The sequence below is a fragment of the Pseudorca crassidens genome, chromosome 20 (genome assembly GCF_039906515.1).
Source record: "Pseudorca crassidens isolate mPseCra1 chromosome 20, mPseCra1.hap1, whole genome shotgun sequence".
NCBI lineage: Eukaryota > Metazoa > Chordata > Mammalia > Artiodactyla > Delphinidae > Pseudorca > Pseudorca crassidens.
In genome coordinates, this window is record NC_090315.1 from 29040290 (window position 1) to 29062934 (window position 22645).

Here is a 22645-nt window from a genome sequence, read left to right on the forward strand (position 1 = left end):
CATCCCCATTGTTATGAGGGAGTCAGTTCTCTAACAGCCTTCTACTTAGCTTCTATATAGGGCTGCCTAGAGAGTAAGCTTCTTAGTGAGGCTGGTGCCACCTCGCCATGTTATCCCTTATCGCATTGGCAAATGGAGTGTCCTCTAGGCTTTCCACGGAACATAGCCACTGGTAGGTATTTCAGCCTTACGTAGCATATCCACTCTAGGATGCCAAAGTCTGTGAGCGTTCTGATTCCTTCCTTTACCGTCTGCCATGACTGCTCTGGAATTTTTTCTTCACGTTGTGTGGTCTATCACTTTCTCCAAGTTTACAAGATCGACTCTAGTAGCATGTGAATACCATCTCCCAAGGTCCTTGCTGGGGTGTTAAGTCTGATCATGGGAGAGGGCTCCCATATCAATACACTCTCCTTTATCCAACTTTATAGTCTGTCCCTCTTAGTTCAGAACCCTCAGGGTCTAATTCCATTACATTCTCCTGGCTCCTGCCAGGTTGAGACCCCACAGTTCCTTCGGGGTGTAGTCCTTTCCCTTCCTTAGCAGACCCAGAACCACGACCAGGTTGTGACTTAACCTTAGTTATTGGTGGTGGCCAGGAGGAGAGGTAAGAATAAGTCCTGTCTTACAAGGTAGAAGCCTCTGCACTATCTTTAAGCAAAGGGAAGCAGTGGCTTTTTAAAAAATTTTATTTATTTAATTTATTTTTGTCTGTGTTGGGTCTTCGCTGCTGCACGCGGGCTTTCCCTAGCTGCGGCGAGCGGGGGCTACTCATTGCGGTGGCTTCTCTTGTCGCGGAGAATGGGCTCCAGGAGGGCGGCCTTCGGTATTTGCAACACGCGGGCTCAGTCATTGTGGCTCGTGGGCTTCAGTAGTTGTGGCACGCGGGCTCTAGAGAGCAGGCTCAGTAGCTGTGACGTGTAGGCTCAGTAGTTGTGACGCACGGGCCCAGTTGCTTCGCAGCATGTGGGATCTTCCCGGACCAGGGCTTGAACCCACGTCCCCTGCATTAGCAGGAGGATTCTTAACCACTGCGCCACCAGGGGAAGCCCCCAAAGCAGTGCCTTTTAAGAAAGGAGGGGCCACTTTTGTAGGGCTAGAGGGTTCAGGAGGATCTAAGATTTCAAGATTCTTGAGCACATTGACTCCATCCCAAATGCCAAGGTCCTGCTCTTTCCCAACCAGGTGCTGGTTTTGGCATAAGTGGATTTGTTGGGGTTGAGAATTTCACTTTCTGTGGAGTGCTATATATATATATATATATATATATATATATATATATATATATATATATATATATTTTTTTTTAATCGAAGGCTAGTTGATCTACGATGTTGTGTTAGTTTCTGGTGTAAAGCAAAGTGGAGCGCTGCTATTTTTATAGGCAAGTCCTAGGCTTTATCCTGAATTTTTTATGCCCTCTTGCTGCAGGAGATGAGAGTCTTATATTCCACCTTAAGACGGTAATTAATTACCTTCAGCCTTTCATTGTCCGGCTCCAGTGCATTTATAGCATTCGACAATAGACATCCACAGTCTCTCTCAAACGCCTGAGATGTTGTATCAACCAGCACATTCTCTTCTACCTTGATCCTATCCCAATTCACTCCCCATGAAAATTTAACAACTGGACTACTTCCACTTGCCAGGTGCTTTCTGTATTCCTCCTGTCCTGAGAGATGGGGCCTTCATTGCTAGCTGGACAGTAGGGTGATCCGGCTCCAAAATCTCATTTTACACTGTTTGTCCGTCCTTGGACCACCTCTGTTACAGGTGGGTTTCCAGGGAAACAGATTTGAGGCAGAGATTTGTACACAGGTGGTTTATTAAGGTGTGCTCTCAAGACCAGTATCTGTGAGGGACTGTGGGAAGCAGGCTTGGGCGGAGGAGAACTTGGGCTGCAAAGCAGTTGTAACAGAAGCCTCAATCGATCCTACAGGGAGTGCTGGAGCTGGGACAGCCCTCAAATGTGCTGAAGTGAGGCAAAGGAGACGGGCCTCTATACTCTGTGCTGACCTGTTCTTGGAAGAGGGCTTCCCTGGGGAGGGTGTGTAACCTTGGGCAAGGCAGCTCCCTTCTATTAAAGGCCATTCTTAGAGGAGAACTCAGTTATGAGCCATTAGCATCCAACACTCCCAGGAGATGGGGGCATGAGTGCCTCAGTATTGAAGGGGTATCTGGGCAGCTCACAACAGAATCTACTACAGAGAGGTAAATTTTTTCTATCCCCCCTCTCCCCCCACTGTTATAACAATGTTGCCATGACCACCTTTGCACATCTCTTTCCTTGTGCACACGTATAAGCAATAATTCCCCAGCTTTTTCACCTCACGCAGCATAATTGGAATATGATAGTATGTATACATCACACTTGAGTAAATAGGACAGAGTTTTGAGCCCTGGAGTGGGCTGGTTGTGTTGCAGCTTGCAGGAGGCTCAAGTGGGTCCTCTCCCTGCCATTGCTGCCCCCAGGCCTGAGAGGATGAGTATCTCCAATAGTGCGCTAGGGTTGGAACGCTCTACTCAGGATATGCATATACCTAGATGAGGGGTTGCGGGGTGTAGGGTACGTACATTGTCAGCTTTCCTACATATTGGCATTTGCCTTACAAAACCCTAAGGGGATGCCAGTCCACATTTTCAGACTTTAACATTGCTGTTAATCTGATGGGAAGTAACATCTCATCGCTTTCATTTCCTTATTGCGTATCTTCACGCCAATGTATTGGCCTTTTGCTTCCCTCTTCTGTGACTGTCCATTCATTTCCATTTGCCCTTTTTCCTGGTGGGCTGTTTGTCTTTTCCTTGAGGAACTCATCACTTCACTCCCTCGCTGCCTCTGCAAATTCGATGCCCCTGCTGCTCTTGCTGTTACCTCCCCACCCAACAGAGACTCTGATTCTTTGCATCTTTATGTCTGGAGATGTATACCGTTAGGTTGCCTGAGAGAGAGTTGAAGTCCCATACTTGCACCTTTGCTGCAAGGGAGCCTCTGAAAGCAAGCACCTGAACTTTCAGCTTCTGTAGTTGGAGGTGGGCTCAGTTTCTCACCATGTCTTGTAAGGTGATGGGTTACTCAGAGGGGCGTCAGATTGGGGAATCCCTCCTTCAAGAACACTAAACATCTACCCCAGTGTTAAGGTTTAAAGGACATGGAATGTGTAAAAGTGGCCAGCAGGTGCTCAGAAGATATTAGTCACTTCCTCCTCCTTCCTGGCTTGATGGGGACAAATGTCCCCACTGCAGGGATGGCAAATTAAGTGGATTTGCATCATATAAGCATTTAACTAATTCTCCCACTCTGTCACACAACCAGTGGGCTCTCCCAATTCTGTGTTTGCAGGTTGTAGCAGAGAAAACTAACAGCTCCTCTGGGACAAGAGGTTTTGTGTGATCAGTGGGTACACCTTTATGTGGGGGAGAACAGGAGGAAGCGGGGCTCCGTTTTTGCCATCCCCTCCACTGAGCTCAGTCCTGGGTGCCTCTCCCACGGCCCTGAGTGAGTCTGGCTTTTAAAGACAGGCATCTTCATACATCCCGGCCTCTCGACAACATTCAAGCCCCTCATTTGGTATTCAGCCATCCATGCAGTGGCTGGAGGAAAAGCTTCCGGGGTTGGATTCATTAAGAGTCTGAGTGCTCCTATACTTTGTTTGAGATTTAGGCGATTTTCAAGGATGATCTTTGACGCTATGCGGTTTACCTTTTGTGGGAGGACTTCAGAATCTACCTCCTGTTGAAGAGACAGCCTCCCCGCTCCCAAAGCCGGTAGAGGTCTCATCTCGAGAGTTGCATGTGATCAATTGATTATGAAGGTCTGGAAGATTGCAGAAGAGAGGGTGAGGGTGATGGTTGACTAGCAATGTCTGCTAGGAGGACAGGAGTGGGAGAAGTTGGCATTGGGGGCAGGTATTTTGGGGTCTCTGGTTCTCATTGCCTCCTACTGGGAGCAGTCTGAGGCTCTTCTTCTCCATCTCCTCTTCCTCTTATAGAATCTGTTCCCTTTCCCTTCAGTAGCATCTCTCTCTGCCCTTCGGGGTAGCAACATCAGAGGAGCCCCTTGTTAGCCCAGGGTTAATGTCGGTGGGTATTCCTGGACATCAATGTGTCCTGTCTTCTGTGCGTCTGAGCCATGTGGAAGTTCCCAGAGCCTGGAGTCTCAGGGGTAACTGATAAAACTGGGGCCAGGTCCTGCTAAGCTGAGAGGTGAACCACCAGCCTGGAGAGCTCACTGAAGCTGGCCTACGCTGACTTCTCTGAGGCTGGCCACTGCCAGGACCTCCCTGTTGATCCCACTTGGAATCCTAGAGCATCTTCGCTCTAAAGGCAACAGAGAGCCTCAAATTCCGTCTTGTTGAGCTGGGAGAGGGGGTCGGGAAGCAAGCTGGAGACTTGAACCCGGGTCTCCTGACCCCGCACACCGTCTCAGGAGTGTGTGACACCCTTGGGTGCCTCTTCAGCAGGGCCAGCATCCAGAGACCCTGGACTGGGGTGGGGTCCCAGCGTCCAGCAGGGCGCTTCAGAGGTCTCAGGGTGGGGTTGTCCCAAGGGCTGGACTCTCTTCATTGGAGCCCTTCCTGGCTCCCTGGATGCTGCCCTGATCTTGTTGGATGGGCACCCCAGGACCACAGGAAGAGAGGATGTGGGACTTGCGCTGGGCTGGTGATCCCTGCCTCCGTGGTGGGAAAAGACAGAAGGTGCCTCCCCAGGCCATCCAGTTGCCCCTCAGTGGCTGCTGCTGTCCCTGGAACCCACGGACCAGATCTGAACTCATAAAGTAGGTGGGGGAAGAGGGGGAAAACCCAGGCTGTATCTGGGGGCAAGTAGTCTCTACCGAGGGCTCTGGCTGCACAGTTCCCTCTGCAGAGACTCCCCACCTCAGCGGCACCCCTCCCCCAAGGCCGGCGTAATCATCCGGGATTCACTTCTTGGGGTCATCTCCACTGCCAGTCAGGTGAGCCGTGGGAGGAGCACTGCTCCTGCCTGACAGGTGGAGGCACAGACCCTGGATTAGGAGTCGGATTCCTGAATTCTAGCCCCACCCCTCAGTTTGTTCATCTGTAAGATGGGGAGAGAACAGGGCTTCTGCCACGCTTCACCCATCCATTCATCAGTTCGTGGACATTTGCGTCATTTCCACTTTTTGTCATTTCTGAAGAATGCTGCCATAATATTTGTGCACAGGTTTTCGTTAGGACATAAATTTTTACTTATCTTGCATATATACGTTGACTCTTGAACAACACAAGTTTGAACTGTGTGGTCCACTTCTACGTGGATTTTTTTCAATAAATATATACTACAGTACTACACGATTCGAGGCTGGTTCAGTTCACGGACGCGGAACCATGGATACGGAGGGCCAACTGTAAAGTTATAAAGCAGGTGTTTCGGTGGTGTAGAGGGTTCACTTTGTTCAAGGGTCAGCTGTACATAGGAATAGAATTACTGGTTCTTATGGTTATTCTATGCTTAATCTTTTTTTTTTTTTTTTTGCGGTACACGGGCCTCTCACTGCTGTGGCCTCTCCCATTGCGGAGCACAGGCTCCAGACGTGCAGGCTCAGCGGCCATGGCTCACGGGCCCAGCCGCTCCGTGGCATGTGGGATCTTCCCGGACCGGGGCACGAACCCGTGTCCCCTGCATCGGCAGGCGTACTCTCAACCACTGCGCCACCAGGGAAGCCCTATGCTTAATCTTTTGAGGAACCTCCAGACTTTTCCACAGGGGCTGGACCATTTCACATTCTCACCAGTGGTGCACAAGGGCTCCCATTTTCCCACACCTTTGTCAGCACTTGTTATCGTTTGTCTTTTTAATTGTGGCCACTTTAGTGGGTGAAGGGGTATTTCGTTGTGGTTTTGATTTGCATTTCCCTGAAGGCTAATGTTATTGAGCATCTTTTTGTGGGCTTATTGGCTCTAATAAAGATTTTGTTTCTAACTTCATCTCAGCTTTGTTTCCCAAAGAGCCCCATTTGCAATGGGTGTTGATGGGAAGCTGATGTCTTTGTCTTTTAGTCTCTGTGTCTCTCTTTTTCTCTTTCTCTCTGTTTCTTTCTTTGTCACCCACCCACCCTAACACACACACACACACACACACACTTCTTTTTGCCCACAGTTGCTGGGAACACGCTGGTTAGGCCCACAGTGTTTGCAATTCTTTCTTTTCAGTAAAAGCATTAAAATGTCAGCTTGACACCACACCGTGGCAACTGCCCCATAACAAGATACATCCTTCCATGGGCTTCCTGGAGACTGCCCAGCACTGTTGGGCCTGCAGCCCATCCCAGGATCCATATTTATCTTCTGATTCTGAGAGATTCTGTACTGACACCATCCATGATCTACCTTCTTCTGTTTTCTGCTCCCCTCTCCTAATGATTCCCCTTGTGTCAGTCCTTTCTCTCCAGCCAAGGAGTGCGAGCTCATGAAGGGCAGGGACCAGGTCTCTTTCTCTTGCCCCTCCCTCAGTGCCAGCGCTGGGCTGGGCCTTGGCAAAGACTTGCCATTGACAGGAAACTTACGGTGAGGTGGGAGTTGGCAGTAAAATCTGAAGGCCTGTGAGCTGTGGGAAGCCAGGGCTCTGTCTGGCTAGTTCACCCGGTGCCCAGGATGGTGACATGTGTGTAGCAGGCTGTGGTTTAAGGAATATATTCGGTCTTTTTCCCTGGTTCCTGGCATGGAACTCCTAAAAAAACACTTCTTTTTTCCTGAGTGATAGGAGTGTCTTTTCTTATTCCTAATGAGCACTTTGTGACCACACCGAAGTTTATGCTAATGAGGTGACTCAGAGTGGGCCCCTAAAAAGCTTCAGGATGGGGGCTGGTCACCAGAAAGACCAAATAGTGATTAGATGTGGGAACTCTCAGCCCTACTCCTGACCTCTGGGGAGGGGCTGGAGATTGGGTTATAAACACTCTTTAATTTATTTATTTTTGGCCATGTTGGGTCTTTGTTGCTGTGGGCAGGCTTTCTCTAGTTGCGGCGAGCGGGGGCCACTCTTCGTTGCGGTGCGCGGGCTTCTCATTGCAGTGGCTTCTCTTGTTGCGGAGCATGGGCTCTAGGTGTGCAGCCTTCAGTAGTTGTGGGGCACGGGCTTAGTTGCTCCGCGGCACATGGGATCTTCCCGGACCAGGGCTCGAACCTGTGTGCCCTGCATTGGCAGGCGGATTCTTAACTACGGTGCCACCAGGAAGCCCTATAAACACTCTTGGTTGGTGAAAACATTGAGGTGCTGGGAGGGTGGCGCACCCGTCCCACCCCCATACTTCACCCTATTCATGTTTTCTATCTGGCTGCTCCTGAGTTGTATCTTTTATAATAAACAGTAATCCTAAGTGAAGCCCTCTCCTGAGTCCCGAGTCATTCTACTGAATGATAGAACCTGAGGAGGGAGTTGTGAGAATCCCTGAATTTGCAGTTGCCTGGGCAGAAGTGGGTCACCTGGGGACCCCATTTGTGGCTGACATCTGAAGGGAGAGAAGTCTTGTGGGACTGATTCCTAAACTGGCGGATCTTGATGTTGGCTCGGGTAGTTAGTATCAGAATTAAATTGAATTGTTGGACACTTAGTTGGTGTGGGAGAATCAGAGGAGTGGTGTCAGAAAAACCCACGTACGAGGCCCTGAAAAATATGTGTTGAGTGAACAAAAATTTGTTGAGTGAACAGAGAAAGTTAACATAAATTAAGCACTATATCCTATGCCAAATGCTTTATGTTCATCATTCATTCAAAAAAACACTTTTTGAGTAATTATTACATGCCATGTGCTGGGCTTGGTATTTGGGCACAGCTATGAACAATTAAGCCAATTCAACAAACAATTTTAGCACCTACTACATGCCACACACTGTTCTAGGTACTGGGGATACGGCTGTGAGCCATTCAAGTCTACACGAGAAATATCTATAGAGTTCCTACTACGCGTCGGGCATTGTTCCAGGTCTGGAGAATACAGCAGTGACCAAACAGAATTGATACCGTGTGTGCACTTTGCAGGACTCCTAGGAGGTAAATCCTTCAATTTTGTTCATTTTACATTTGAGGAAAATGAGGCTCAGAGAGGTTAACTGTCTTTTACAAGGTCACACAGCCAGGGCAGTAAGGCTAGACCTAACCACTAGCCCATCTGACATCAAGCTTGTGTTCTCACCCTTGGGCCCAGGCTGAGTAATGTTGGGGTGAGTCCTGGGGTCCTCTTTACTGAGCACTTTAGGGATCCTGCATCCCTCACACAAGCCTCCCTCTTCTGGGGCTCCCACCCTGAACCCTCCTCTCTGATACACAGAATTCCGATCATGGCTGGCAGTGTTCCTGAGTGACACCCCTGAGTGCTGTAATGTGTTTTCTTGCACAAAACCCCGTGTTCAGCAAATCGCTGTGACCAAGACCCTATCCAGTTACCTGCTGCATCAGAGGTATGTTCTGAGGCACTGCCAAGCAAAGCAGAGCATAATACTTCTAAGAATTTTAACCATTAGATAAAAAAAGCAGAGCCCTGGCAGCTCCTGGCAGGCGTTGCCGAGCAGGAACCAGATACAAAGCAAACAAGAAGGGCTCGTCCTATGTGTGGGCTGATGTCTTTCCTGGTGGGTTGGCCGCCCTGGGCCCATAGTCACGTTGTCAGAGCCGTCGGTCCCTTGGCTCCGGTGGCTGGCTGGCTTGGCTGAAGGCGGGTGGCGCTGGGTTTCCACGCGCGGCCAAGCCCTGAGCTGTCTGCCTCCTGGGGGCGGGCTCAGTGGAGATGACCTCTGAGTCCAGAGGCTCCGCGCGGGGCTCTAAAGCCATATCTTGCCAGTTCCGCTGCCGTCCCTAGCCTCGGCAACTTGCAAACTTTGGGCGAGTGACAACTTTGCTGAGCCCCACTGGGGATGGGAATAACACTATCTGCTTCATGTGTGAGGATTAAATGGATTAATATAAGCCAAGAGAACTGAGTGTGGCCCACCCTTGGGGCTCCGTAGCTATTAGCTGTTTCTGAAAGTCCGACATGGATGTCACACATCTCTGGGAGCACCTACCAGGCCCTGCATGTGTACACGGAGGAGTAGAGCAGGTGTGGTCCCTGCCCTCATGGAGCTTACATTGCAGAGGGGTGATGGGAGACAAAGCAAACGTGACCTCAGAACTGGGTCTATGATTGGAGGTCTTCACCAGATGGGAAGACAGGGAAAGTCACTCTGGAGGACTTTGGGGGTGCTTGAGCTGAGACCTGAATGATGAGGAAGCTCCAGGGGTACAGGAGGGAGGGACAAGCTTTCTCGGTAGAGGGAAGAGCACGTGCAGAGGCCGTGTGACGGGAGGAAGCCTGATGACCCAAGGACCTGAGGGAAGGCCAGTGAGGCTGGCGGCAGAGTGACAGCAGAGAGTGGGAGGTGGTACTGGAGAGGTGGGGAGGGGCCAGGTCTCGGGTGCCCTGGAGGCCAAGGTGAGGAATTTTGCATTTCACCTAAGATCAACAGGAAGCATTAAAATGTTTTAGCCAGGTGGTGGCTTTATTAGATCAGTACTTTAATAAAGATCACAGGGCTGCTATGTGGAACCTGGGGCACAGGGGGCCAGGAGGGAAGCCGGAAGGCCAGCTAAGAGGCCTTTCCAGTGGTCCAGGTGAGAGAAGACAGTGGCTTGGACCAGGACGGTGGCAACGGGGGTGCAAAGGACTGGGCGATCCGAAAGGCCTTGCTGCTACGGTGGATGTAGGGTGGGCTGTTGGAAGGGTCTTGGGAGTGAACGTCACAGCCCCAAGTTCCCGTGGAGTGGAGAGAACCGGCTGGGCCCATCCAAGTCACACTCAGTTCCGGGCAGGTGGTCCTGCGCCTGGCTCTTGACCCTTAAAGCCACCAAAGGTGCGAAAACGCTGAGCTGGACACGGCCCTCCACACGCTCACACTTCCCAGCCTCTTTCCAGATGCCCAGGAAGGGTCAAGTCTCTGTCCTCTCCTCCTACACTGGTGTAGGCGGGGCTCCAACCCTCTCTCCTCCTGGCTCAGGGCGAGGGCGGGCCCCTCCCAGGCGGAAGCCAGTCCTGACGTCTTCAGTGCAGTGCTTTCAGATCTGGTTTGGGCCGAGGTTCTGCCAGTTACTATAAGTTGTGGCATCGTGGGGCAAGTTACTAATCTTTCTGTACTTCAGTTTTCTTGTCTGTGGTGTGAAGGGGGAGCACCTAACTCGTAAGTTGTAGTGAGGATTTCAAGTGAGTCAGCCACATAAAGTGCTCAGAAGAATGCTGGGCCCGTAACAGGTGCTCAGTAAATATTAGGTCTTATTGCTCCTAATAGCTGTAAAAAGGGGATAATGATCCCGGGGCAGTTGAGAAGACGACATTTGTAATGTACCCATCACAGTGCCTGGTTAATGCTCAAAATGTCAGCGCTGACCTTTACAGTAGTGCAAAATTGGAAACAGCCTCCGACCCAGTGGGAATCTTTTAAGTCAATTCTAGATTACAGTGGAATGAGAAGGAGCCGTTAAGATGATGCTGCAGAAGAAAGATGTGGGAACTTGATTATCCTACAGTGTTAGGTGGAAATAAACCAGGATTAAAACTCCCTATGGTCTGAATGTATCCCTTCAAAATTCATATGTTGAAAACCTAACCCCCAAAAGTTGATGGTAGAAGGAAGTAGGCTTTTGGGAGATGCTTAAGACATGAGAATGGAGGCCTCATGAATGGGATTAGTGCCTTATAAAAGGGACATTAGAGAGATCCCTTGCTCCTTAGATCAGGTGAGGACACAGCGAGAAGATGCAGACTATGAACAAGGAAGCAGGACTTCACCAGAGGCTGACTGTGCTGGCTCCTTGATCTTGGACTTCCCAGCCTGCAGAACTGTGAGCAATAAAATTCTGTTGTTTATATGCTCTCTAGTCAGTGGTTTTTGTTTTTTTTTTGCGGTACGCGGGCCTCTCACTGTTGTGGCCTCTCCCGCTGCGGAGCACAGGCTCCGGACGCGCAGGCTCAGCGGCCATGGCTCACGGGCCCAGCCGCTCCGCAGCATGTGGGATCTTCCCGGACCGGGGCACGAACCTGCATCCCCTGCATCGGCAGGCGGTCTCCCAACCACTGCGCCACCTGGGAAGCCCCAGTGGTATTTTGTTATAGCAGCCTGAACAGACCATGATAAAACTGTACATGTAGTAGGTGAGATAGTGTTGATTTTTAGTTTTTTTCTTTTAGACTGTTCACCATTAAAAAAATTTCAACCAGAAGATGCATTTGTTTAAGAGCCTGAAAAACTAAAATGTTTATAAAGAGTTTCTAATGACAAGGGAACATGCTCATATTCCAATGTTAAGTTGAAAAAAGAAATTAGGTTACAAAATTGTCCAGTGTTAATTCACCTACACACAACAAAGTACCCAGAAGGAAATAAATACATTGTGATATCAGTGTCTGGTATCTCAGTGAGGGTGATTTTAAAACATGACCTCAAGTTCTTTGACCTCCTCCCTCTGAGAAGAGGAACCTGAGACTTCTCCCCCATGAACGTGGGTGGACTTGTGACTGCTTTCGCAAATTAGAAAACGGCAGAAGTGACACTATGTAACTTCCAAGACTAGGTCTCAAAAGGCCATACAGTTTCCCTTCACTTGCTAGAATCTTCTCTCTTGGAGCCCTGAGCATCTAGGTAAGAAGTACAACAACCCTGAGGCTTCCATATTGTGAGGAAGCCTGAGCCACGTGGAGAGGCCATGACTAGGCACTTGATTCATCCCAGTCCAGGAGCCTGACATGCAAATGAAGAAGCTTCTAGATGATTCTAGTCCCCAGCTGTTTGGGTCTTCCTAGCTGAGGCTTCAGACATCACGGAGAAGAGACAAGTCATCCCCACTGTACCCTGTCCAAATTCCTGACTCACAGAATCTGTGATCATAATTAAATGGTTGTTCTCCGCCAGTAATTTGGGGTGGTTTGTTATATAGTGATTAGATAACTGGAACAGAGGGATTATGGGATATTTTTATTCTTTTAACTCTACTTTTTTAGAAACTTCAAGGTTTTTTATTATGAGCGTATGTTTTTTATTGTTAAGAAAAGATTTATAAGGAAATGTTTGTTGAGTGAATAAAGAGAGGAAATAAAGAAAGGAAAAAATAAAGAAAAGGAGAGAGAGAGGGAGGGAGAAAGGAGCCAGTGAACCATTTTTATGAGAAAGCCCTAACTCCATCTTTTCAGGAATCACAGAGCTCAGACAAGCTTCCCCTGGATGTTTCTTTCCTCCATGACCCATTCCGTTGAACCACTCTGCCCTTGGACCATGACTGAAGGACACAGCAGTAAATGACTCTGAGTCAACAGCTGGCTGTGTGTCTTTGTGCAACTCACTCAACCTCTCAGAGAACATTTCCTTACCTGCCAGGTAAGGCACACGCAAATACTTGACATGGCTGGAATATGGAAGAAACAGGATTCAAACCCAGGGCAGTTCCTCTTTCTCCATTAAGGGGGTCTAGAAAAAGGCCTTGGGGGCAGGATATTAGGAGAAGGGAGTTGCTTCCGGCCAGGCCCCACCTGGTAGCCCTCTGTGCCGGCTGCCACTGGGGGCCAAGGTGCCGGGAACAGAGCAGGGAGGCTGGGGGCCCAGGCAAAGGTTGGGGCGCTCTGTCCCTCCAGGAAGCCAAGTGATCCCTCCCATAAGCCTTTCACCCCTGCATTCTCTGAATGAAGCCATTCAGAGGAGGAAACCCAACCGGCCAATGTTTTATGCATGGTCCAGCCATGCCAGCAACAGCAGGTCACCTGGGGAGGTATTATTTTTAGCCAGAGCACGTGAGTGAGCTGGGAGCTTGAAAGAAGCAGGCTAGTCACCCACCTGTCCACTCCAGGACCCTCTCCTTTGCCTGGTGGTCCTAGGCAATGCTAACCCAAACCGTACCCAGCACAGGGCACTGGCCTAAGCCAGGCGTCCACTGGGGGCGGGGCTGGGGTCTCGTCGCTCCAGGCTGTCTGTTGTGCGGCAACTAAAGCAGCCTACCCTCTCGACACCTGTGTGGCCACCTCCCACGGGGAGCTCACGCCCTCCCTTTCCAGGTGTTGGCTCTGGGTAAGGCTAAACCCTGGGGAGAGGGGCAAGCGTATGTCTGAGACTCTGTGTGAGAGGACGTAACCTTTGTCAGCCTTTTGAAATTCCTCTGCTGCTGCAAAACATAATCTGGCTACTAGGGGTGCCCAGCTTTCATCACTCCCAGCTTCCTCCTGGGCGATGTCCCCAGCAGGTAGAGTGTCCATTTCAGGGTAGATTGTCGGTGAATCCTAGGTGATTAACATCTTTCCCTGTCAAGTTTCCACGTCCCCCACCCCGCCTTGCTTTCAACTAAGTTTCAGCTGCAGCGTGGCTGGCATTTACTGAGCACCTACTCTGTGCTGAGTGCTTTCGTGCACATCATGTTTTAAATCCACACAACCCTTGGGGTAGGTACTGCTATGGGCTTCATGTTTGTAATGGGGAAATTGAGGCTCAGAGAGGAGACTGACTTGCTCTAGGCCACCTAGTGAGTTACAGCAGAGCCGGACTCAGACCCAAGACTGCCGGACCCAAAGCAGTGCTCTCTGTACATTTTGAGTCCTGACCTGGTAGCTTCTTTAGGTTAAGAGTCAAACCCCACAGCTCAGAGGTGTTTTTCCTATGTTCTTTCCTTTTGATGAATAATCAGAAGCTACTAGATGTGGAAATGGAAGGAACAGTGGAGATCACCCCTTTTACGCTGTTCATTTTTCAGGTGGAGAAACCGAAGCCCAGGGAGAGGAGGGCATTACTCAAGTCCACTTGGTGCCCCAGGGGCAGTCCCCAGTGTGCTGACTCTATTCCAGGCTCCTTCTGTTCCAGTTCACGATATTCCACCACTTTATCTCCCCAGACCTCCATCTGCCTATCTGTCAGCAGGAACAGTCATTCAAGCTCCACTCACAAGCTCTCACGGATATGAAGGTGCTTAGTGACCAGATGGGCTCACTGCTGGTCTGGTGAGTCCCCTGCCCCATTTGGCAGATTGGTTACAGACTGAGTGGGAGGCAGGGCTTTGGTTTGAAATGTCTCATGTTTAGGGTCTGACCAAGAGCGGTTGCTGAATTAACCCTGCATGGATGACCAAGGTCCATACAGGTCAAAAGTCTCTCAAGGTCTTTCAACGAGACAGAATTCAATAGAGGGAGTTGATTACACAAGAGATGTAAGAGCTGAGAAGCCAAGCACAGAAAAATAAGAAAGCCAGGAGCCTTGCAGCTGCAGGAAGCTGCTGCTACCCCAGGGATGGGGGCAGAGAGAGGAGGGATGGGGGCAGAGCCTGGGAGCTGGGGTGGGAACTAGAATCTGGGCGGGGACTGTCTGATGGGGGTGGGACCAGAGGCCCAGCACAGTCTCTGTTGGAGAAACCACAGGAAACACAGAGGTGGGGGGAGGGGCGAAATAACTTGGCTTTTCCCGCCTCTCACTCTCTGCAGTGCCTCCCATTGGCCAGACCAACACAGAAGCCAGATGGCCAAGGAGTCTGGGAAATGTAGTTCCTGTGATATGGAGCAAGGCTAGGATCTGGGATCAACAGGTAGAAGGTCATCAATATCGCTGAGCAGACAGCATTGAGACTGTATCAGCAACCATTGGTTGAGTGTTCAGGCGCTTACATGCAGTAACTCCTCTTTAACCCACGACAACCCTTTTACAGAAAAGGAAACAGAGGCACAGAGTAATGAAGTGTGTCAGCCAGGCAGTGGGGGAACCGGCTTTAGCCTTGGGCTAAAGCCCAGGGCCCTCCACGCCCCCCTCCTTGCTGCATATACCCTCCAGGGCTGGTCCCCAGCCGTGCTTCGGGGCATGGGCTCTGGGTTGAGTGCCGCCTTCCTCAACACAGGGTGGTTGTTAAATGGGTCATTTCCCCATCTTACAGCTGAGGAAATGGAGGTGCAGACAGGTCACGGGACCCTCCCCTCCCCCACGCCCCCAGCTCACCTAGCTGTTGGTGGCAGTGCTGGGAGTTTGAACCCATCTCTCCTGGCTCCAGGAGAATGCATGCCCTTTACTCTCGGGCTTCTTGAGGAGGGCGGTCCTGGGACCCCTGCCCGTGTCTTGGGTGCTCCCTGGAACCCCGTCTCGTGGCCACCGGCTGGCTCCTCCCACGGCCCTCTCTAGCTCATTAACTCTGCCCGGATGGCCGGGCTGGTGTGGCTCAGGCATGACCCGCACGCCCAATTAGAGGAATTCAAAACGCCGTTTATTTATCAATGACTTAAGCTCATTTGATCATGAAGGATGGAGCCCAAACTATTCTCTGAAGCCACTGCTGTCCCTCAGCTGTGCCAAATCCGCCTTTGATCTGCTAATCCTGAGTTTATAAGGTTAGGAGATAAGCGGGTGGAACGAAATTCTTTTCTCTTTCGGTCCACCTAAGCGGTCATGAAACCCCCAGACATCATAGACCTCCTGGGCTCCTGCGGCCTCCTCGCCTGGATAACTCAGACGGTGTGAGAGGGGGGCCTCCGCACAGGGGTCCGCACGGGCCATCTGGGGGTGGGGGGCTGCGGCGCTCCTCCCCAGATCTGCCTGCTTCTCCCCACTCCTTTTCCTTTCCCTTCTCCCTCACGCACCAGCCTCTTCACGCTGACCTCAGCCTTGGGAAACCAGGAAGCCAGTGCAGCCGGTGACCTGGCCGTACCGCTGGGACCTACTCCTTTCATCCCATCTGTCCTTCCATCTGGAGCTCTGATGCATTCACCTTGGGGAGGTGACAGAGACCCTGCCCCTAGTAGAGGGACAAGACTTCAGGACAAGTGAGCCCAACCCATGTTTACTGTGTTCTTTCAGGTGAAGGACCCCAGGGAGTGTGTATAATTCAGTGTGTTGAAGAGCGTGAGAGATCTGTAGTCAGACAGCTGGGGTGTAAATCCCAGCTCTGGCCGGTTATGGGACCTTGGACAACTGGTTAACCTCTCTGAGGCTCCATTTCTTTATTCATAAAATGGGGATAATGACGGTACCTACCATCATTAATTTAATTCTCACCGTGAGGATCAAATGAGGACACCTGCAGCCTGCTGCAGAATAAATGCTTAACAAAGGGCACCTGTCGTGATGATTTCTGTGATCTTCCACAATAATGAGGACAACTTGCATCTGCTCAGTGTTTCCCACACGTCCATCCGGAGATGGGTCCGTGGCTGCCGTCTGCCCCTACAGACCCCAGAGACACACTGGGAGGACGCTGCCGTGTGGCTTAGGCCAGTGCTGGGAAGGTGTACCCGGGAGGAGGGATTGCGATCCACGTGGTCGAAGCTCTGGGACACTGACCAGGGGCTCTTGCAAGAGCTGTGACTGTCGCTGAAGCCATGGACTCACAAGGGCCACAGAATAGAGGGCAGCAGGTCAGACCACGTTGACCAGGACCACTTTGAGGTGGATGGGGGCAGCAGTCCCATTGTTTACTGCAAGGCCAACTGATTGGAGGGCTGGGCCTGGAAAACAGGTGTCCTGACCTAGTTCATGTGGAATTCATTTTCAATAAAATAAATATTAAGATCATAATAATTCATAAAAGCCTTTAGATACAAAAGGCTGTTAAGGGCCAAGACTGGACCTAGGCCGCCTTCACTGGGGAGGGGGAGATGGGTGAGGGCGGGGGTACTGCTTCGGGAGTCTGGGGGCAGTTTCTACCCTCACTCTGCTTCCCACCAGCGTGGAGTCCTCGGCCAAGTTCTCTCACATGCATGGATGATATCTCTTGGCCTTGCACCGGCCTCTGTTTTTAAACTGTAAACTGTAAGCTTCTTTGAGCTGAGACTCTGCTTTCTTCACCTCCGTGAAACCCACATGTCAGCAGAGGGCACCCCATTTACAAGAGGGATATAACATAGACTCCAATCCTGCATTCACATCCTGGAGGCGGGGTGGGTGGGCAACCACGCCCTCCTGAGATTCCTGCAAATTCATAGGTGCCTGTGCTTTTGCTTCTGGTCCTGACTCCTTGCTCCCCAACCTCTGCTCTCACTCGCCTCTCTCCCCCGGGGCTGTTTCTTTTCTTGGCCCTGTACTAGCCCTGAAGTGGACCCTAACTCTTTCCCCACATCCCCCCAAATGCCACTCACACAAGTCATTCCTTTGCACGGCCGACTTTGCTGGCTGGCATTTTCAGGAGGAGGAAGGGTACATTACAGAAACTGATAAGTTGAAATCAATATTAGTCATCCTTATCTGGAAAAGCCCCTTAGCCATGGCCCCTGGAGAAGTTTTTCATTCTATCTGGGCTTCTGCCACATCAGCCCCACTTTTTCTCCAGCTCACCCTTAATCCCTTCTAAATCCTTATGCAGAGTGATTGAATTTAACACCATCTTCCGTGCATGCGTGCCAAGGTCCCACCTTTGCACACAAACTACCCCAGCAAGATATTTTCCTAAACAAAAATTTCTCTTTAAAATGGACTTGGGACAAACTGTTAAATAACTTTTTTTTCTTAACTCTTTTACTTGTATGTCAGTGTGTTCCCCTTTCTAAGTCTGTCTGCCCTCATATGTAAATGGGGGTCACCATCTCTACCTTTCCATCTCACAAACCACTTTTTAAAAAATTAAAACAGAATAATAAACAAGGAAACAGAAGGGCCACACGAATGTTCAAATCCTCGTTGCAATAAATATTCCAGGCTGATAGAAATGGCGCCGTAAAACTTTGCAAGACCTTCGGTCTCTTCAGTTCGGATCTCCAAGTAGGAAGTTTTTGACCTTGCTGACAAAATAACTCTTTGCTCTCCCACTGCTGAGATTTGCCAGATGCAGGAAGGATGGCACGGAAACTCTGAGGTTCCCTGTTAAAGAAGAGATGCCTGCCTCCTTTTCACCTGGTCCCTCTGCGGGGTGGAGTCTGTTTTATTCCTTTTTTTTTTTTTTTTGGACCATATGCAAATCTTTCTCTCGGCTTCCTTCACAGCTTGATAACTGATTGGTTCTCACTTTCATCATCAAGAGCAAGGCATATATATGTATTTTTTTTATTTATGCACGATTCTGTGTCTAAGTTCTCGGGCACTGAGAGAAAACAATATAGTTCTCCTGCAGGAGGTAGACTGTAAAATATATTAGTTTGGGGAGAAGGAATGAGAAATGATAAAATATTCAGAAAGCGGTCTGTTCTTGAGGGATGTTATTCCACACAGCCAGGGAGCAGATTAATGACATCGTTTGCAAGGAAGGGAGAACAGCCCCATAAAATATGTATTAGTGGGGTTGGTGGTACCATGGGCGGAAATGCTCAGTGTTGGCTGTGAGGGCCTCAGCCTCAGAATCTGGTACCCACTTTTGATCTCTTTCACCAGAGCTCCCAACAGGTGGCTCTGGGGCCCTGGAGGTCAAAAGTGCCGATGAGGGGCGTGCTGGCCATATGCAGCCAGGTGTAGGGTATTGAATGGGTTCTTTGGTAGGAGTACTGAGTGGAGAGTTGGGAGGCCTGGCCTGCCTCTAACCTGCTGTGTGGCCTCAGACAAATTCCTTAACTCTCTGGGTCTTTGTTTCCTCTATTATAAAATGAAGACAAGATGATTCCTAACAGGGCTTGGGTAAGCGGCAGGGGGTGGGGAGGGGAGTCACTGGAAATGAAGCAAGCTGGGAAAAGTTGTATTTGGGAGGCCCCATCATCTGGGAGTGGGATGAAATTCTCTGTTAAGCCAGTTGGGGGTCACAGTAGGTCCTAAGGAGCACGCTTGAGTAACAAGTGATGGTCCCCAAATTGCTTTCTAAGGTGGACAGTTCTGTTAACTTTAGGGTTTTGTTTGGCTGAACAAAGGTGCAAGTTTGGGGCCAGAGCTGAATTGCTTGAAGGAATGGCTGAGGAGAGAGAGGCTGAGGTTGGCTGACACAGAGTGCTGCTTCTCTGCTAAGCAAGAGTGGATAGATGTTCACACTCTCTTGGCCTGCCTGAGGGGCCCGCATGTCTTGGTGTGATCCTCGTCCCTTAGGTTACTTCTACCTTACGCAGTGCAGGATTCTTTGTCCCATCCCTACCCACCCCTAATCCAAGCCCTTCCCCAAGCCCACCTCTGCAGAATTGAGCTTTTATTCGAGGGGGCGGCCTCAGATTTCACGTGTTAATAGTGAAAAGTTAGTACACACGTCCCATGTACTGGGGATGCTGGCAGCAGTTACAGAGCTGGATGAACCTGTAGCGAGAACAGAAGCCTGTCCTTAACCCCACAGGTGTGACAGATAGGGCTGGTGCTCAGCTCTGAATCCCCCCATGCTGCACATGTTCAAGATGACCCTGTGTCATCACCTGTGGCTCTTTCTGGATGCTTCCTCTGGCTGCTGGGATTTACCTCACGAAAGTGTGGGAGAGGGACTTCCTTGGTGGCACAGCGGTTAAGACTCCGAACTCCCAATGCAGTGGACCTGGGTTTGATCCCTGGCCAGGGAACCAGATCCCACATGCATGCTGCAACTAAGAGTTCACATGCCACAACTAAGGAGCCCACGAGCCATAACTAAGGAGCCTGCCTGCTGCAACTAAGACCTGGAGCAACCAAATAAATAAATAATAAATAAATTTAAAGAAAAAAGAAAAACAGAAAGTGGGGTGGAATCAACATCCTTGGGATCAGATTTCAGCCAATGACTGACAGTTTCTCTCACGCCTGGGGTCATCTTTCTGCAGTCCCCGGAGGGAGTGAGCCCCAGCGGCAGGCACAGGGGTGATCATTACGCCCCCATTGGCTTCCTCCCCCTCTCTGCTTCCCATCCCCCGACCCTCACTGGTGTTTCCTGGCATCACATCCCAGATGAACTCCATGTTTCAAATCCTGGTCTCAGGGTCTGCTTCTGGGAAGCCCTGACAAAGACAATAGATGTAACAGAAAGCAAAAAAAAAATCACAGGATGGGGGATTTAATCCACATGAGCCATTCACTCATGGTCCCAAGGCAAGCGAGCTCTGTCGTGTTGCTTTATCCTGGGACACTGGGGAATCCAGCCAACCACTCCTGGGCATATAGTTTTTTGTTTTTTTTTTAATGAAAAATGTGATTTCCCCTCTTGATAAACCACTTGCAATTTTTCCGCTGTAAAACAAAACTGTGGCTTGGGTTTCACAGTTTACTAGCTGATTCCATGTGCCTTTGACAGTTTTTGATCTGTTTTTGACTTCACAGTATCTATATCAGGAAGGGGAAGCGCTCCCCTGAAGCTCTACTTGCTCACGGTCCCCGTGCCCCAGCCCATATCAAGCTTTCCCAAGAGGGAACCCCTGAGCAGCTCCTGTGTTGCCAGCCACCCCATGCCCAGAGGAGGGCTGGTCCCATCCAGGGAGAGTGACCGTCTCAGGCTGGGCCAGTTCGACGTGACTGAGAGTCAGGGGTGATGAAATCTCCAGAGACACCTTGCAGGGTTGCCCCGAGAAGTCTTTCCCAGGTGAGACTCCTGGCGGACCTAAGACTTTGCATGCAAAGTGTGCGCTGGCTCACACCTGAGTGTTTGGAGAATCTTGTGGGAGAGGGTGGGATGAGACTCGAGATGCTCCAGGGGTCCGGAGTGGGAGGAGACGAGAAGGCTATGGACATGGTTGACCCCTGGGCCTCTAGAAGCTGCTGGATAGATGACAGGTTCCAGGCTGGAGAGACCAGGCGGGTGCCCCCCAGAGGTACTAAGTCATGGTGACTTTCTCTGGGAGGGTTGGAAACGGGTAGCTCTGAGCAGATGGGCAGGCAGGGGGCTGGGAAGGCCCCAGGGTCCCCTCTGACACTGTGACTGTCTTTGGAGTGCCTGGCCAGTGCTTGTCAGGTGTACCTGGGTGCACTGCCTGTTTAAAATGGGGCAGGGATGATGTGGGCAGGTGCCGATCCAAGAGCTGTGGTAAAAGGGAGGGCTTGTAGTTTTTTGAAGTGGAAACCCCCTCCACTTGTACAGACATCCCGTCATCCCAGAGACGGCGGGCTCTCTTGGGTTCATTGTAAAGTGTCTGCTGCATCAATAAAGCTCTTGGCGTATTAGTATTAAAAAAAGTCTCAGGATCCCCTCCTCCGATCATACCTCTGCGGCCACATTGGGCTCCTGTGATGAGGGATGAGGTTGGTAGCTTGTCACCTGCTGGATACGTGCCAGCAATTTCTACTGTAGTTATGACAGAATCACATGATACCTGTGTCAGCTTGGTTGCCAAAAGTTCATCTGGAAGATGATCCCAGGAAGCATCAGCAAAGGGGCAGGATAGTGAGATGAGAGAGGGAAGGCAGCCACAGAGGGCACGTTCTCAAGCTTGTTACCATTGAGGACAACTGGGGCATACCCTGCCGGGGAGCCCTGGGAGCCAGTGTAGAACATGCACCTATGAGTTACCCCACCTCCGAATTACCCCACCTCCCTGGGCGTGAGGGAGCTGGGGTATTGATACACCGACTCCCTTCTGACAGAGCTCGAGAGCTTGTTCCTGGGTTGTGGTAATTTCCTAGCACCGCTGTCCTGTGGGTGGAGTGGACGTGTGGGACTCTGTCCATCAGAGAAAGACATGTGGGTGTCGGCAGCTGGAAAGACCCAGAGTGATGGGCTGGGTGGCAACAACATCTTCTACACTCCTGCCCCAAACCTCTCCACTGTTCCGCACAACTTAGCCCTGAACTTCGAGACCCTGGCCACCTGGTATCTCCCACTTTGCCAGCCTAACTCTCACCCCACAAACCGTCCTCAGAGGGAGCCCCTGGGATTTGTGCCCTCACATATCACTTTCCCTCTCTGGAATGCCCAGCCTTATTCTATCCATCCTCCTGAGTCCTCTTCCTGCACGGATCAGCTCCTCATCCTTCAGTGAGCACCCCTGTCTCTAGCTTCCCAAAGGCTTCTGGGAGCTTGGCCATCTGTAGTGCTCACTTTGTCCTAACCAGAGTTGGGTCTGGTTGGTGTTTTCTTTCCCAGCAAAGTATAGCTTGTTTCCCCTAAGTGACAGCGTGCTTGAGTCTTACACAGAGCTGAGTCTCGGTGCCCAAACAGCATCCAGCACATAGTACGTGCTCAGTAAAAGCCTGTTGTTATTGCTGAGGATCTGAGGATGGCGGTGGTGAAAGTGATGAGGTCTCCGATGAGCAGGTCCTGGGGCTCACTCTGTAGCCAACTTGCTCTGTTTCTTCTGACAGGTCACTTAATCTCTCAATCTGTTTTCCTTGAAACAGAGACTTGCTAGTTGGTCTAAATGATTCCCTTTTACCTCCTGGGAACTCAGCTCGCCCACACTTTCTTGCCTCCTGGGTGGTTAGGGCCACCTGTGGGACTGAGTTCCAGCCTGTGGGCAGAGGTGATGCCCCCACTGCAAGCTTCTCCCTAAGCCCTCCCAGGCATGATCCTTCCTCGTCTTTCTCCATCTGCCACTAAAGACGGGAGGAGCCTGGCTGGCCCCCGTCACCACGGAAGGAGAGCTGCACAGGGGGACCCCACCCACAGACGGCCCCATGGGCTACCCTGTGAGTAGGAAATACACTTTTTCTGTGGTAAGCCACTGACATTTCAGGATGGTTAGAGCAGTTTGTCTACCTGGAATGATGTAGAAGTATTTAAAATGAGAGTAAATATCAATATCGATGGGCTGTTGCCTACATTAACGATACAACCTGTTTCGAAGATGCTATACAAGTCTACTAGGGCTGTCATACCAAGGACCACAGACTGGGTGCTTAAACAACAG

At 50.6% G+C, this 22645-nt stretch overlaps 1 long non-coding RNA gene across 1 annotated transcript; it reads left to right on the plus strand.

Moving 5' to 3' along the window:
* The first annotated feature begins 13856 nt into the window (after nt 1-13856).
* On the plus strand, nt 13857-16135 carry LOC137214385 (uncharacterized). Its single transcript, XR_010938885.1, has 3 exons — nt 13857-13966; nt 14444-14544; nt 15801-16135. It is a non-coding gene; the product is annotated as an uncharacterized lncRNA (long non-coding RNA).
* Nucleotides 16136-22645: the final 6510 nt, after the last annotated feature.